Genomic DNA, 17,833 nt, shown 5'->3' with positions numbered 1-17,833 from the left:
GCCCCTTTATTCTACTAATTTGCCACTTCCTCCAGTGTCAGGAGCCATAGTCAGGAAGCTCCTTCTGCACTCTGCTTTGCCTGTATATTATAATTGCAAAAGGTGTACCAAACCCCACATGGCATAACAGACTTGGATTTGGATTCCTTATACTGGCCCTTTAACTTTGGACAAATTCTTTAGCCCTAAGCATCAGTTTTGTTGCCAGTAAAATGGACTAGTAAGCCTCCAGTTTCAGGGACACCAAGGACATTAGAAAAAATGTAATTAAAATGAAGTACCTTGCTAACATATCATGAGTACTGTACTAGCATTTGCTAGATAGCTAGCGTAATATTGCCTGAATCTAGAGAATCAGAAATGTTTACATTAAAAGACCAAAATAAAAATAAAGTTGAGAAAATATTTGCTATTATTGGCAAATATTAATATCTTTATGAAGAATCTTTACAAATTAATAAGAGCATAGCTAAATCTTTCATTTAAAAAATAACAAAATACTTAAATAGCTAGTAAATCTATGAGAAAATATTTATCTTTCAGTAATGGACAAAATGTACATTAAAACCATAATATGTTAGTTTTGCTGATAGAGTTATTTATTTTTTGAATAATGCAGATGAGAGTGTTGCATCCTGATGACCCGGCCTATGTCTTTCTGCCTAGCCATGTCACCTGGGGGACATGTGGAGAAGCATCCTGCAGCCCTCCCATTCCTCTCATTCTGTCCTGACCTGCCTCAGTACCTTTATTAGTCCATTCTCACGCTGCTAATAAAGATATACCCAAGACTGGGAATTTATAAAGGAATGAAGTTTAATGGACTCACAGTTCCACATGGCTGGGAAGGCCTCACAATCATGGCAGAAGGCGAAGGAGCAAAGTCACGTCTTACATGGTGACAGACAAGAGGGCATGTGCAGGGAACTCCCCTTTATAAAATCATCAGAGACTTATTTACTATCATGAGAACGGCACAGGAAAGAGCCACCCCCATGATTCAATTATCTCCCACCAGGCCCCTCCCACCACACATGGGAATTATAGCAGCTATAATTCAAAATGAGATTCGGATGGGGATACAGCCAAACCATATCAGTGACCCACTTATACACTGCTCCTACCCTGGCCTCGCATAGGGCACAGGATACACTGATGTTGTCTACTTTCTCAGACCCTCTTTGGGAAAGTGGGTGCAGTCAGTGCTGCCTCTGCAGGCTCAAATCTGTCTGAGGTGTTCCCTTCCCTCCCTCCTTCTCCCCAGCCCCTGCCCTTTCTCAGGTCCTGCCAGAATCTCTCCCAAGGCCTCACTAGCCTCTCAGCTTTCTTCGTTTCCTTTCGGATTCTTTCGCCCTCCCTTAGTCAGGTGCTTCTGAATCTAGTCTGGGGACAGGATAGTCTGGCTCTTTATTCTTCCAAATCCATTGTATTCCTTGAGTCCTTTCTCTGCTATGTAATTGTGTCACCTCAGCCATGAGCAGTAGATGCCCTGTGGTCTAGCTTTGATGAAATAAAACTCAGGATGTCAGTATTATTGGTACAGTCGTATTAACTATAGTCACCATTCTGTGCATTAGGTCCACAGAGCTTACTCATCTCATAGCTGAAAATTTGTGCCCTTTGACCAACATCTCTCCATTAACTGCAACCCCTCAACCTCTGGCAGTCACTGTTCTGCTCTCTGCTATTATGAGTTTGACTTTTTAGATTTCACATATAAGTGAGATCACGCAGTATTTATCTAAAAGAATCATGTTTTAAACTTGAATTCCAAATAGTAGTAAAATGTGCTGTTCTTGACTTCAAAAAGTTTGGTCATTAACTATCTTCCATTGTCTTTGAAAGCCTCATTGGATTTCTAATCATGTTGTTTCTTGAGTGCTTATTGAATATGATGACACTCCAAATAAACTGAATGGAATTAATTCAAGAATAAAACATCATTTCTCGTTGTGTATCTCAATCTGATATTTGCCAGATGGGAAACCCAGCATCATTCTCACAGCAGGTCTCATTTATGGCAAACACACATCCACATCCAGTGAATATGAGAAAGCACAACCTTTCTCCTTCTTATTTTTATAAGATCTATTGTGGACTTTTTTTTTCCTTTGCTTTTCCTGCACTGATCCTAATTTAATTAAATGCAGCTTTCCTGGGAGTCAGGGTGGGAAGTGGGTTGCCGCTGGTGGGTACAAAACGAATGGCAACTACATCATAATAATAGTACCTAGAGAGAGGGAGAGTAGCAGTTTTATCATGGCCTCCTTCTTAGATTTGAGAATACAGATGTCAGAGGTGACTGATAATATATTCTGATGTTTTACTGGCATGAAAATTCCCCATTAACTAGTTAACTAAAGGTCATTGTGGCTAGAAGTGCTGTAGTTTTCTATAATTGATATATCACTAAATAATCTATCGATTAATTCATTATTGCAACAAACTGAGCCCTGTGCTAGGCATGGGAATTGTTGGGACACTAAGACATGGCCTCGTTCTTCAAGTTGCTCTCAGAAGGTAGCCTAGCTTTTAGAAAACCGCCTTCTAGTAAACCTGCATACTTACTTGGAGTATGAACAAAGTCAGCCTGGAGGATTAAGAGGAAGCTTCATGGAGAAAAAGAGGGTTCCAACCCTTGGAACAAGGACTCCTTCTCAGTTCCTGCATTTTATTGGCCCATCTGGAAATTCATGTTGCAACTTCCCAAGGCTTAATTAACTTAGATGTGGCCCCATCCCTACTATCTTTGCTTTTTGACCCTTGTTCATGATAAAGAGGGGTTGCACATTTATCTGAGGATCTTGTTGCATCATCCTTAGAACCAGGACCATGAGCTCCTCTAAGAAGAATCCCTTGCCCAGCCCCTCCATATCTGATGCATCATTAGGGACCACCAAAATGTTAATGAAGATTCGTACACAATCATTCCTGGTTGTCAATCACCCAGGACTTTCAGGATGTGAGAGGAGAGAGGAGAGGCCCAGGCAGGAGAATGTTAATCAATGGTGAAGCAGAAAACTCTCCTCGCTGACCGTAGCCCGGTCTCCCAGCCGTGAGCGTGTGGGGAAATGTTGTGGGGATGCTTGGTGGTATCTAATTGAAGAGTTCCTGCCTTGCTCCTTGGTCAACTCCTAATGGAGGGCCTTCTAGGGAAGCTGCATGTGCCAGTACTCGTTTCTGTTTTGAATATTGCTGCTGATCCACCTAGTGCTATTTGCAAAGGAGAGGCCTCCACATTGGAGCCCCCTAGAGTAACAGCTTTTATTTAGAAAGAAGATATGATTCCCAGATGCAGTGAGAAGACCACTGGATGAGAGATTTAAAGTCTGGGAGTCGAGTCCTGGCTCCACGGTCTACTAGTGCCATAAACTTCAGCAAGTCAAAACCTCTTCAAGCCCCATTTCTTCTTTTGTAAAATAGGAATAATAGTGATTGCTATGGTTACATCAAGAGTCATGATGTTTGAAAGGTCAGTGGATATGAAGCCCATCGTAACAGGTAAAATACTACCAAAGCAGGAGGAATTATCTGGAAGGTGAAGTTTCTTGATTTTTATATTGGCTCAAGATGGCAATATAAATACTTGGAGGGGCTTGTCTTGAAGCTGTGCATGCAAAGTACTTTTCACAAAAATGTAAAAATATTTATTGTCCATCTGAAAATATGGGGGTGGAGGCTGAAGAAAATTATGAGGAAATACCTTAAGCTCCTACTAGGCCCTCCCTTGAGTCTTCCCTAGTAGAGAAGGATCCTTGAGAGTTTGTATGATACTTGCTCTTCCTAACAAGGTACAGCCAGGATAAAGCTACCTTAACTCCATCTTGAAGCTTATATACATACCCTTTCCTGAGATTCACATTAATAAAACAGAGACACAGATTGGGACCTGACTCATTTAATTCCACGAACCAGACCTGTTTTGAGTGCCAACCATGTGTCAAGAATTAATTAGTTTCTCTCTACTTGCAAATATGACTCTCTTTCTCTTCTCCTTCTAAGATTTGTGATCTCTGTGATCTCCAATCACCAGATGTGGCACCACTCAGGTTGTCTTCATTGTCAAATTGGAATAGTGATAATAATGAACAAATTTCAAATGTTTAAGTTGCGTCAAGCACTGCTTTAAGTGCTCTTTGTGCCTTTTTTCAATACATGCCCCACACTGTCGCAATCATTGTTGTCAATACCCCCATTTCACAGATGAGCAGGATTGAGCTTTTCCCCAAGGGTGCATGGCTAGTGAATAGAGACACCTTTCAATCCAGGAACTCTGGCTCCAAATGCAAGCCTGGGACCAGTGTGCTACACTGCACCTTAAGAAGTTTACAAAGAGGAAAGGAGTGGTTTGTGAGTTTAATGTCCAGTGTATATAATAACTATCAACTGAATTCACAATCATTTACTTGTGGTAACTCTAGCCATGGTAAGAGATGTTTCTTTTGACTAGAATATATCTGTTTGGTGAGTTAACATCTGATGGTTGCTTGATGGTGTTTTGACTCTCATGTCTTCAGTGAAACTAGGGAAATTATTACCTAGGAAATGCCATGCCTTTTGGAGATACAAATCTTTCGAAGAAATGGGTCCTGTGAGTTGTAAGGGTCTCATAGTCTCTTGACAAACATTAGAAAACCAGGTGAGGACACAAAGAACTTTAGTTGCTGGTGATGGCTTCAGAAGTCAGGGACTCTTGAGCAGAATCTTGAAGGATGGAGAAGCTAGGTAGAAGAAAGGGGAAAAGGCATCCTAGACAGGGGATGTTCTGAGGCCATGTGTGGGAAGGAATGCTTGGTGACTGTGGAGATATGGGAAGCTGTGGCAGCACAGACAGGGCCAGAAGCTGCGGTCACAGGAGAGGAAGTCAGGAGGAGCTGGGCTCTAAGGCCTTTGACACTGTGCGACTAGACGGGGCTTTCTCCTGTGGGCAGTGGGAGGCGGGATTGGAGGGGACTGTCTAGTGACCATGAGAGCATCATGGAGGCCATTGCCATTGACAGGCCAGGTTGAAGCTGCTGCAGGACTGGAGCAAAGGGGTGCCTTTGGCTATGGAGACAAAGGGATGAGCATGTGCAATGTGTGCAATTTTCTACCTTAAGAAAAAAATGAATTAATAAGTGGGAAAGTGAAATACTATATGTAGAAAAAGGCTAACAAACATGGCAAATGATCACTTTTAAAAAAATTTTACTTTACGTTCTGGGATGCACGTGGAGAATGTGTAGGTTTGTTACATAGGTATACATGTACCATGGTGGTTTGCTGCACCTATAAACCTGTCATCTAGGTTTTAAGTCCCACATGCATTAGGTATTTGTACTAATGCTCTCCCTCCCCCTTTTCCCCACCCTGTCACTTTTTTTAAAAGTCAGCAATACAAATAAATTGAAACTAAATCAAATAAATTGACATGATAGAGAACAAAATAATAAGTATAACAATGTAATATAGTAGTAAAAGAAAGTAATAATAATAAAGAGAATAAAAGCCACTTTGGTGATAAAAGAGTAAGAAAAGTTGTAACAAAGAATCAAAGTTGATATAGAATGCCAAGACACTGTAAGAAAAAGTAATTTAGAATGACAGATTTTGAAAAAGCTTAATTTTCAGCAAGTTTAAAAAATTGATAGGGCAGATAAAAAGTGTGAGTTCCTAATTGGAATTCTCAAGTGTAGCAAATTCTGTGGGTCTTTGTTAGAAAGGGGAGGTGCAGAGGACCCTGAAGGCAGGGAGCATCTCAGGTCTTGCTCCTGACAATCATGAAGGCCCAGGAGTGGTCCCCTCCACCCATGAGGCGTAATCAGTCATCCTTCTGGCTTCAGTAATCTTGCATGCATGTACCACAAGGAGCCACTGGGTTTCTCATTTGCATGGCTACATTGGGGACCATGCTGTTAAGTGCAATCAGCAATATAGGGAGAGGAACAAGAAGGTGAAAGAAAGAGAAGATAATGAGTTTGATTTTGAACCTTTTGAGCTTTAAATATCTAATGTTCATCAAAGGCAATATAGCCCATAGGCAGCATCTATTGGAAATTAATAAAAATAAGGGTCTAGGCATTCAGGTTAGTGGTGCGGATGGAAGAAAAGACTTGAGAGCCGTTGAAATTCTTGTGGGGAAGTCAAAAGCAACACAGCAGAGAGAGGATTGGTAAAAGATAAAAGTCGTGGAAGCAAAGGCTAGAAGCTAATATGTGTCAAGAGGAGAGCCAGAGATGGCCAGAAGCTAGTATCTGTCATAGGATAATTCAACTCATGATACTAGTTTCCTTGATTTAAGGATCTCACATATGCTGAGGTCCTTGTGTTAGGTCCTGCTGTTGGTTGTGGCTCACAGAGATGGGGACGATGACAGCTCAAAGTTCTTTGTATCCTGTTCCTTTTGACCAATGTGAGCTTAAATCTAATATTTCTTTGAATTCCTGATGTTGATATCACTTAGAGTTCTTTTATTCTCTCCCATGAGCATCAGTTAAAAGATAACATTACTTATTGGACTATCCATGAGCAAAGAGGCACAGAAGTTCAGAGACATTAGTGGAAACACCTGAACTGCCTGAATCCTCTCCAAACTGGTAAATGACTCCTAAAAGATGAGGAAATTCAAATTCTGGCTTCTGCTGAGAATTGAATATTTCCCAAACCGCCTGATGCACAGCCCCAGCTGAGACCTAATGCAAGTATTTTGCTTAAGAGAACCCACAAATGCGAGGTGCTTCTAACAATATATGTCAAGCAGTGTGTAGCTGATGGTAGGAGTTAGATTTATGCATATTGTGGTTGTCCATTTCCAGCTGCTTTTGTGAAGTCAAACTTTTTTTATGTTAACAGATCACATTATTATCACATTTACTGGAGAATAATGAGATATGGTGGTGATACATCATTGGCAGCTCATAGCACCATTTGAAAACATGCTTGTTTTTAAGTCTGAAATAATAGGTCAAAGAGAGAGAGGCACACTCTGCATGCACACACACACACACACACACACACACAAACACATAGCTCTTAACAACTGGTCTTGAGTAGCTGTAAATGCTTTATTGCCAGGAGTGAACCCTAAAGTGGCTCACAAGAGTGCCCTATTTCTTCCAATTAACTACAAGGACAAACACATCTCAAAGTTGAGATAAGTGACCAGTACGATTTGCCAAAATTCTAAAGAGCACTCACCATGAAATGGATAAAGGTTACCTTTGGGGATTTGCACTGCATGGATTCCATGAAAAGTTTGTTGGATATTGTGTGAGATAGAGAAATAAAGTGTATTGTATAGGATACTATGAGGTTCCCTGCCTTTGCCTCATACCCCAGGCTTACAAACATGCCCCATAAACATTCCCTCTGTGGATCTTGCATTTCATATGTGTATCTAAACTCTTATAGTCAAATTACACTTTTAGTATTTGCTGTCCGGTGTGATGATGAATCTTATACGTGTCCCTTCTTTGCATGAAGTAAGATAGTCAACCTCTTCAAAACCTTACATCATTCTAGATTTAAGAGACAAGGAAGAGCTTCTCAGGCAGAAGGAATAATGTATGCCTGACATGTTCAAGGAATTACAAGTTAGATTTTGTTTAGGTGCGTGGGAGGGGATGATGGTGATGACAGATAAGGCTGGAGGGATGGAGAGAGGCTGTGGCCATATAGAGCCTCAGTACAAGGCTAAGGATTTGAACTTTATACTGGAAAAAAAATCAAAGGGGAGGGATAAAGGACTCAGTCATCTTTGCACTGGAAAACAGAATATGTAATTAAAGTCCCACAGCTGCATGTAACATTGAATTCTTCCACGTTAAAAAAAAAAAAAAGTTTAATCTTGTGATATTAATGGAATGACATTTTGAGGTCTTGAGAATGGGCACAAAAGTGGGAAATGAATTTCAATATGGGAAAGACACTGAGGATGATGTTGATTAGATAATTCACTCTGCAATCATCATGCTGTGTGTTAGTAAGTATAACCCTGGAAAGGTCTTGAGACTCTTCCCAGCCTGTTCACCCATCCCCTGGGTCAGAACACTCCTTAGGAAAAGCAGTCAGCTAAATATTGGGCAGCAACATGAAGGGTCTTTGAACAAAATGAGTGTGGCTGGATATATGGAGAATGTTGGACCCAGAAGGAACCTTAGATATCAGATGTTACAACAGCTTTATTTTGAGGGTTAGAAATGTGAAGTGATTTGGTTATGAACGCACAGTTTAGGCAGCAGGGCCAGAATCCTGACCCTCTGCCCCGTGGTTATCTCCTCCCCAGCTTGGCTGCCTCATGTCATCCCAGTATTCCATTTGGTTTGTTGCATGTCTTGTGAAGCCCTCAAGATTTTCTCATCTGTTTTCCGCTCTCATTGGTAATGCTCACTTAGTGACTTCATTTCAAATCCTTAATCCCGCTCAAATAAATATCCACAACAGGATCTGTTTTCCTGCCCATCGTTTAAGGAGCGCATGAATTCATTTTCTAATGTCCTTCCCTCACAAGGGGGACCAGGCACAGGGCGAGGCTCATCGATGCCCCAAGATGGCGGCCGGGCATTTCTCCCAGAGATCTGTGAAAGTGGAGGACAAATATGGAGGGACGGAGATGAGCCGGGGTAGAAAATCCAGACTCCGTGAGGATAAATCCAAGTGAGCCACTCAGACAATACGAGGCAAGAGATAGAAAATGGGTAGTGGATTCTGGGAGGCCAGTGAGTAGGAAGGATAGAAATGAGTAGAGGAACTTAAGGCCATCAAAAATTTCTGAGTAGAAAATTGGGTGCTTTATAAAGCACTTACCTCTGTGCTTTCTTTTGTGCTTCCTGTGTGTGTGGATATTTAAAGGGGCTGGAAATGTGCAAAAACATGTCACTACTTAGACATTACATTGTCATCTTGCTGTTTCTAGTGATGTTAATTATCTCCATTTCAGCAGATGTGTGGCCTCAGATGGTAAAGTCAGCAGCCTTTTTTCTCACCTGGAAATACATAACGACCATTTGAGGTGACAAATGACAAGGTGTCACCATACCCTGAACTTGAGTTGAGAGCTATACACAATATTATAGGTTTCTGAGCATCACAAACACCCTCTCTGCTTCTTCACTGGGCACTAAATGTTAATACTTATTTCACTGGGCTGTTGGCAGGAACAAATGAAGCAATCTGCATAAAGTCACTAGTGCAGTGTCTGGCACATGCCATTCTCTTGAGCTCCCCTCTACAGATCCCACAGGTCATATGACTTCTTGGGGCACAGTGGCTCACACCTGTAATCCCAGCACTTTGGGAGGCCAAGGAGGGCGGGTCACCTGAGGTCAGGAGTTTGAGACCAGCCTGGCCAACATGGTGAAACCCCATCTCTACTAAAAATACAAAAATTAGTGTGGTGTGGTGGTGTGTGCCTGTTGTCCCAGCTACTTAGGAGGCTGAGGCAGGAGAATTGCTTGAACATGGGAGGTGGAGGTTGCAGTGAGGCATGATCGTGCCATTGCACTCCAGACTGGCGGACAGAGTGAAACTCTGATTCCAAAAAAATGAAAAAAGAAAAATCAAGAAAGGCGTAGTCAGATACAACTGATGTTAATGAAGTGTCTACTTTGCGGTTCAGTGCCTCTCTGTTTAATCACCACAATACCTACTATGTGGACTGTTGCTGGCACTTTAAAAGAAACCTAAGGAAAATGACAGGTAACATGGGAGAGGCTAGAAGAGATTCTAAAGATCGTCTAATTCATAGACACCAATCTAAGACCCAGAACATTTGCAGAGGGTACACAGCTAGGGAATAGCACGTATATGGTTAAAGGCCAGCACTTCTGGTTTCTGGTCTATTCTTCATTCTACCGTGTAACTCATCCCTGCCATTGATATGTCTGTAGTTTTTGCTGCACTGACTACTCAGAAATAGTGCTGTCGATGGTGATCCAGCCCTGTGTCACTGAGGAGACTCACAGTGGACTAGCTCTTCACTTACTGGTCTTGGCGTTGGTTGAGACACTAAGTATGTGTTGTAATTCCTTAGGGCATAAAGCAGTAGTATCCAAGAAAATACCTCCAAAGCTTTACTGCTTATAACTCCAAAATTTTATTTTTATTAAAAAAGTATTTATATGGAACTTAACACACAGCTGGTACCCTTTGAAGGATTTTACAAAAATCAACTCATTTAATTTTTAGAAGAACTCTGTAAAGGAGATGCTGTAGTTGTCTTCATGTTTCAGATAAACAAAGTGTGGCACAGAGAGAATAAGAACTTTCCCAAGTTTGCAAAAATATGAAGAGGCAGAATCTGGCCCTAGAGTTCATGGTCTTAACTACTCCACTTACTCCACCGACTTGCCTCTCAGGAATTATCAAAACTGCTGATTCTTCCTCCCCAGAAAGCACATTCTTTCATTCATTCTTTCCCTTTTTGGAAGTTGTGTCACTTTTCTTCCAAGTGGCCTATAGTCCATTTAGGCTTTCCTAATTCTTTCTTTTTTTTTTTTTTTTTTTTTTTTTCGAGCCCGAGTCTCACCCAGGCTGGAATGCAGTGGCGCTGCAAGCTCCACCTCCCGGGCTCACGCCGTTCTCCTGCCTCAGCCTCCTGAGTAGCCGGGACTACAGGCGCCGACCACCACGCCCGGCTAAGTTTTTGTATTTTTAGTAGAGACGGGGTTTCACCATGTTGGCCAGGATGGTCTCCATCTCCTGACATCGTGATCCACCCGCCTCGGCCTCCCAAAGTGCTGAGATTACAGGTGTGAGCCACCGCGCCCAGCCAGGCTTTCCCAATGCTTTCTATGTCTCTGATTATCTTGCCTATCTGTATTCTGACTCTAACATCTCCGTTCATTTTGCTGTACACTTCAGTTATAGGAAATTAGAGTCCAGTAGGATGAAAGGTGAAATACCAAGACATTCACCATTAACTCATTCACCAACACTATATGCTATGTGCTAGGTACGAGGGACGTAAGGAACTAAAAGACACACAGTTCTTATCCTCTTGGAGCTTTCAGTTTAGTCAGGAAGCGAGACATTAAACAAGTAATCATACATATAAACGTAGATTTCAAACTAATTTAAGTGCTATGAAGAAAATTATTGGATGCTGTTTTGAGAAAATCTATATAACCTAGTTTACATTAGATAAGGAGATGTGTAAGGCCTCCAGAGAAAATGATTTTTAAGTTTATAAATCAAGCATATACAGTATAGGCCAGGAAAGGACTAGGGGTAAGAGCATTCAAGGCAAAGGGAACAGCAGTGCAAAGACTCTGAAGTGGGAAATAGATCGGCACATTCAGGAAACTGAAAGAAAATTCATGAGAAATGGCATGTGTCATAGTGAGTGTAGGGGAGGGGTTGGCATGGCTGGAGAGGTGGTGGAATCAGATCCTGCAAGCCTTCCCAGGCCAGAGTGAACACTTCAGACTTTATTTTATATTCAAGGGAAGCCACTGGAAGATTATAAAAAGGATAAGGATGTGGCAAAGAATTAATGGAAAGCAGGTGACAATAGGAATAAAGAGAAGGGCTAGAGGCTGCCTTCATAGACCATGGGAGAGGTGACCACGGTTTGAAGTAGGATGGGGGCAGTCAAAATGTAGTAGAAAAAATCAAGATATATTTGTATATATGTTTAATATATATAATTTATTCAAGTTGTAACCAATAGGATGTGTTGATAGACTGGCTCTGGGGATTAGGGAGGAAAAAATGTCCTGGATTATTCTCAGGTACGTAGTATAAAAACTTGGTGGATGTCATAGACCACTTTCTGAGATGGGAAACACATGGCGTGAGGGTTGCAGGCACACTCTAGCTTGCAGCGTAGCCTGTGTGGTCCTGGGCATCTCCCGATACCATGGAGGAGCTGGCTCCTCTTTGGTTCTCAGTAGCTGTCTTTGTGGCAAACGCCTCTCCACATCTGAAAAAACAAACAAAAAAAAAAAAAAAAAAGAAAAAGAAAAAGAAAAAACCCCTCTTGCTGCTTGGTTTTAAATGAATCTTGGATACAGGTAGCCAGACTAATGGTGTCTCAACTTGTCTTCCAGTTTAGGATTTTAATTTTTGGTATTTTTCACTGCTCTCTGGAAATCTGTTCAAATCTGATGTTGAGGGAGTGCATAGCTGCTTCATTATTAGTTTACTGATAAATAAATATAGAAAATATAATTGGGTCATGTAGCTAGTGCTAACCAGTTTTTTAAAATATGTATTTCTTGGATCTTACATAGGCCTGAAAGTTTAGTTGCACTACTTTAGGAATCTTTTTTTATGCATTTGTTCAATTAAAAGCTAAAAAAGACAAATCCTTAAGAAAATGCCAGTATTTTTCCTACCTATGAAATCAAGGGTCCTTGTCTGAAGATGAATTTTACTAGTTACGAGAATCTTCCTATTTTTCTAGCGTAGTCCCTGTCATTTCCTGTAATAGACTTGTATTTTACCAGCAGCTCTCACACGATTTCTTTGTGAAAAATATTTCTCTGTATAGAAGAAAGTTTATCATTTGGAATGTTAAATGCAATTATATTGACATATGGTGATAATGGGATAAAGCATACGGGTTAAAGGTTGCAGGAACCATGGCTTGGCAATTAGCGATGTAAATGAAACATTCATTATCCATCATGCTGAGAAGTTGATGAACTGTACAGTAAATCTGAGCCCACAGTCAGGACTGAGATAAGTCATTTCAGACAATACAGTGGAGTATTTATGAGCACCAGGAACAATGTTTCAGATTTCTGTCATGAAGGTTTCTTTACCTATTTAGTTGAATAAAGACCTTATAAAGTCCAAGCCACAATGCTGTCCTTCCACAGGAATAAATATGAGATTCTAAAACTTTCTCTTAAGATGAAGCATTCTGAGAGCTAAAGTGGCTAGATGTTGACAATCACCATTTTTCATAAGTGCATCCCATAAGAAAGATGTACTGTAGATTGTTTGTCTTGAAGAAGACCAGTGATGTATTTCAAAATTTGAAATTGGCTTTGGAAGGAAACTGTAAATTTACAGATCTTTGTCCTTCCCCACAAAGAACCTTAATCTCACAGGTTGGATTATGTGGGACTCACTGCTATTTTTCAATTCTCCTTTAAATGACTAAGGAGCATTCAGATACTTCCAAAAAAAAAAATCTTAAGCTTTTCACTTTGTCCATTGCCCATTTAATTATCTTCTGCATATTTTAAAGCATTTCCTGTGAACATAAGTATTGCCCATCCAGAAAATTTGAATCTACGTTGATTTTATATTTAATGAAATCTGTTCTTCTCAAGTTCTTTATTTAATCACATAAAATAGTATCTTCAAAGGTGAAATAAAAAAAATCACTGGAGAAATGTTAAAACTTCATTTATTTAAGATAACTAGTGATACAGCTAGCAAACCCAAGAAGCTAAATGGAATGGAAATGCTCAGTGGTGCTCAGCCATTACCCAGGACCAGAGATTCCTTTGTTAACAGTTCAATTTGTTGAGGCACAAGTGAGGATAAATGGGGCCCTGACAAAACTATGAAATTGAATGATAATCATAATAACATCTGACATGTATTAAATTTGATGTTATGCCATATCTGTTCCACCAAATGTACTAATATGGGCATTGTTCTAGGCACATGAAATAAATCATCTCAATTCATCCTTCCAATAACCCAGTGAAGTAGATCATACTTTATCCCACTTTATGGATGGGGAACCTGAGGCTCAGAGGTGAGAAATGATCGTCCAATCATCCACGTTCACACAACTAGTAAACAACTGGGCTAAACTTCAGCTCCAGCTCCATGCAATTCCTCATTGAACCTCTTTGTTATTGAGCTTGCTCCAACTGATCTCCTATATATGTGGCCATCCCATCGTTTCAGTAGTGCCCCAGTTTGAAAGTCTACTTCATCAGGCATCCAGTGCCTTCCAGCGTTTAAATGTCTCCTATCAAACTGGAAACAATTAGCCTGAGAAAATCATCTATGCCAGTGAATTAATTTATTGAATGTGTTGTCCCGTATCTTTCTATGGGGGTGAAAGGCTGTATTTCTGCCATAAGAGAATGCTGGCTGTCTCTAGAAGAGCTGAGGGAAAGGTTGGATGAGGTCCACGCCCAGCTCTTACAATGGCCTGCAGTGGTCCTCCTCAGCCTTGACTCACCTAGGAAACTTGCAAGCATCAGATTCCCAAGTCTACCTCCAGAGATTCTGATTTAATCACTCTAGGCTGGGACCCAGTTCCTTAGAATAATTCTAATGTGCAGTCAAGGTTGGGAATCCCTGGATGGAAGTACGTGATTTGGTCCCCTCTAACCTCACCTACTATTTATTATCCCTCCACCTCCCACTGATATAGACATGCTGTCTTCCTTGCTTTTCCTAGAACACAACAAGCATGCTTTTGCCTCAGGGACTTTGTACCTGCTGTCCCCTCTCTGACTAGAAAACAGTTTCCCTAGATTCCTGCATAGTTAGCTCCCTGAACTTATTTCAATTCTCTGCTGAAATGTCATGTAAATGGTGGTATCTTCCCTGACCATCTTATTTAAAATAATACTTCCCTTTCCCCTAATATTCTCTATCCCCCTTATTCTGTTTGAGTTGTCTGCACTGACCCATCAACCATTGACATATAACGTATCTACTTGTTTATATATGTATTCTGTTTCACCAGCATTGAAATGTGACTTTCACGAGGGATTTTTGTCTGTTTTATTTAATGCTGTATCCCCAAGAATGCCTTGCATAGATCGGAACTAAGAAATATGTATTGAATTGAATAAATGAATGCATTTGGGAAGGAGCAAAGGAGTCCTTGCCCCTAAAATTCATTTCTTCAGTCAGCCAGCAAACTGTATGGAGTGACATCTATGTGCTGAGCTCAGAGCTCTGCGCCTGGGATAGCATTTTACAGAGCGTGGCTGGCCAGTGCTCCTGCTTACTTCGATTTTCTGCCTTCCCACCATTCCTGTGCTTATTATATTCTTTCTCAGAAGACTTTTTCCCCACTGTTGAGAACAGGGCAGTCTGAAAAACCTCCCTACTAAAACTGAGGTTGGCACCCCTCTCCTACTTCATTGTGGAATCCTGGAATGGTCTTTCTTACCCTTTGTCCCTAGCAGTCCCACATGCTTTGGGTCATTGCATTTCTTCCCTTCTCTGCCCACCCCCGCTTCTCTCCTTCAAACAACATCATCTCTCAGCAATATACAACCTCAAGGGGTATGGGGCAGGGGAGAAAGAAGGGCCCAGGAGGAAGCTACTCTGGTGGCAGTGGTGCAGCGGCAGATGTGGGAACCCAACCCAAGAGGAACAGTTTAGGAGTGTTGAGAATCTCCGCTGAGTGGAAGAAAGGTCCAGGCCCTGTGTGTGTGTGTGTGTGTGTGTGTGTGTGTGTTTTGGTAATGAGAAAGAAACTCAAGAGAAAGCTTCATATATCTTCAAACATCCAAAAAAAAAAAACCAAAAAACAAAAAACAAAAAAACCTGCTGGCTGGACGCAGTGGCTCATGCCTTTTAATCTCAGCGCTTTGGGAGGCCGAGGTGGGAGGATCGTTTGAGGTTAGGAGTTTGAGATCAGCCTGGCCAACACGGTGAAACCCCATCTCTACTAAAACTAGAAATACTAGCTAGGAGTACGGGTGGGCACCTGTAATCCTAGCTACTTAGGAGGCCGAGGCAGGAGAAATCGCTTGAACCTGGGAGGCGGAGGTTGCAGTGAGCCGAGATTGTGCCACTGTACTCCAGCCTGGGCAACAGAGTGAGATTTGTCTCAAAAACAAAACAAAACAAAACACAAACACAAAAAGAAAATGTGGTGCATATGTATTCCATGGTATACTACTCAGCTTTTGCAGCAATGTGGATGGAACTGGAGGTCATTATCCTAAGTGAAATAACTCAAAAATGGAAAGTCAGATACAACATGGTCTCCCTTATAAGTGGGAGCTAAACAGTGTGTACACACGGACACAGAGAGTGCAATAACAATGTCGGGGAGTCCAAAAGGTGGGAAGGCGGGAGGGTGGTAAGGAATGAAAAATTACCCACTGGGTACAATGTCTACTATTCGGGTGATGGCTACACTAAAAGCTCAGACTTCGCCACTACTCAATATCCATGTAACAAAACTGTACTTGTACAGCCCAAAATCTACAAAAGTTTTAAAAATTTCATTTGTGCTTACTGTCCTTACTGAAATATTAAATATTTACTGACGAGTTGATTACTCTGTGCACGTGAGATTGTCTTTTGTAGTTATAAAGAAGGGATGCTTAGAAGTAGTATCAGGGTTCTTTCTTATCCCTATCCCTTCCACATCTCATACCAGAAAATGCTGGAATTTTTTGAAAGGAAAGAGAGAAGAGTGAAATTAGGTTTAGGGATGGTAGTCATAGGAGGAGGGGAGTAATGGAAATTATAGAAGTGGTGGTACTTGGTGTTGGTCCAAGCTAAAGGCTGGAGGATGATGTGTTAGAAATGGGCCTGCATCGCTGGCATGAAGGCCGGTTGAGCAATCCTTGTGCTTTTTCTGGGAGAGGTAAGGCCCAAGAGAATTTGCCTGAAATGGGATGATATACAACCCAGTTTCACACCGAAGAAAATTTGAGGAGTTCTAGGGCAAATGTGAAGAGATAACATTCCTTGCATGACTGAAGAGAAGACATATGGGCAGAGTGAGAAAGTGATTTTAAAAATGACAAAATAGGCTGGGCAGAGTAGCTCACACCTGTAATCCCAACACTTTGGGAGGCTGAGGCAGGCAGATTGCTCGAGCTGAGAAGTTTGTGACCAGCCAGGGTAACATAATGAGACCCCATTTCTAAAAAAAAAAAAAAACCCACAAAAATTAGCTGGGCATGGTAGTGCATGCCTGTAGTCCCAGCTACTCTGGAGGCTGAGGTGAGAGGATCGCTTGAGCCTGGAAGGTCAAGGCTGCAGTGGACTGTGGTTGTGCAACTGCACTCCAGGCTGGGAGACAGAGTGAGACCCTATCTCAAAACAAAAAAAAAGACAAAGTACTAAATGGTCCTCTGAGAATATTGCTCCTCTTGGTCATTGCAAAGAGATGCATTCTAACGGGATGTTTTCATTTCCACTCCCAAATCTGAGACTCTTGTTTCCCCTCCAGTGTTTCACACAGATGGTTAGTGAACAAGTCCTTCCCCTGACCAAATCAACTTGATTTTCTGTCTAGTCCTATTCAGTCCAGGTTAGCAAGTAACAGGGCAAATTTTTTTTTTCTTCTTTGGGACTTGAAGTATGGTGTTTTATAATTCACTGAGTGATTACAGTGTGCCCACAACTTTATGTAAATTATTTTTGTTTCTCATAACTCATCAGTGTAGTAGATAGTAGTGTTCCCATTACATCAATGAGGAAATAGAAGCTCAGCAACAAAAAGTAATCCATAACTGGTAACAGAATTTGAACTCAGCCTTTTCTGTCTCTAAAATCTACAACCTCGTCGCGACTCAGAGGTGCTAAAGCTCCCCTGTTTCCTCTGTTTTTAACTTTCTTCAAATCATTATTTTGTCCCGGTTTAAAGAATTGGGTCAGGCGCAGTGGCTCACGCTTATAATCCCAGCACTTTGGGAGGCCGAGGTGGGTGGATCACCTGAGGTCAGGAGTTTGAGACCAGCCTGACCAATATGGTGAAACTCCATGTCTATCTACTAAAAGCACAAAAATTAGCTGGGCGTGGTGACATGTGCCTGTAATCCCAGCTACTTGGGAGGCTGAGGCTGGAGAATTGCTTGAACCCAGGAGGTGGAGGTTGCAGTGAGCCGAGATCGTGCCTCTGCACTCCAGCCTGAGCGAGGAGTGAGACTCCATCTCAAAAAAAAAAAAAAAAAAAAAAAAAAAA

At 41.4% G+C, this 17,833-nt stretch overlaps 1 protein-coding gene and 1 long non-coding RNA gene across 5 annotated transcripts in view; one reads left to right on the top strand and one right to left on the bottom strand.

Moving 5' to 3' along the window:
• Positions 1–17,833, top strand: part of PRUNE2 (prune homolog 2 with BCH domain) — a 302,755-nt gene that overhangs the window by 120,219 nt on the left and 164,703 nt on the right. The window lies entirely within an intron of this gene.
• The window catches only part of LOC111543372, a 19,417-nt gene continuing 10,097 nt past the window's right edge, over positions 8,514–17,833 (bottom strand). The window contains exons 2-3 of the long non-coding RNA XR_002731845.1: positions 8,785–8,832; positions 8,514–8,555 (exon numbers count right to left, since the gene is read on the bottom strand). This is a non-coding gene — a long non-coding RNA (uncharacterized LOC111543372). The remainder of the gene's footprint in view (positions 8,556–8,784; positions 8,833–17,833) is intronic.

Source organism: Piliocolobus tephrosceles, chromosome 14 (genome assembly GCF_002776525.5).
Source record: "Piliocolobus tephrosceles isolate RC106 chromosome 14, ASM277652v3, whole genome shotgun sequence".
NCBI classification, from domain to species: Eukaryota; Metazoa; Chordata; class Mammalia; order Primates; family Cercopithecidae; genus Piliocolobus; species Piliocolobus tephrosceles.
Note: the sequence above shows the minus strand (reverse complement) of the source record. Positions and strands in the feature narration are given on the sequence as shown.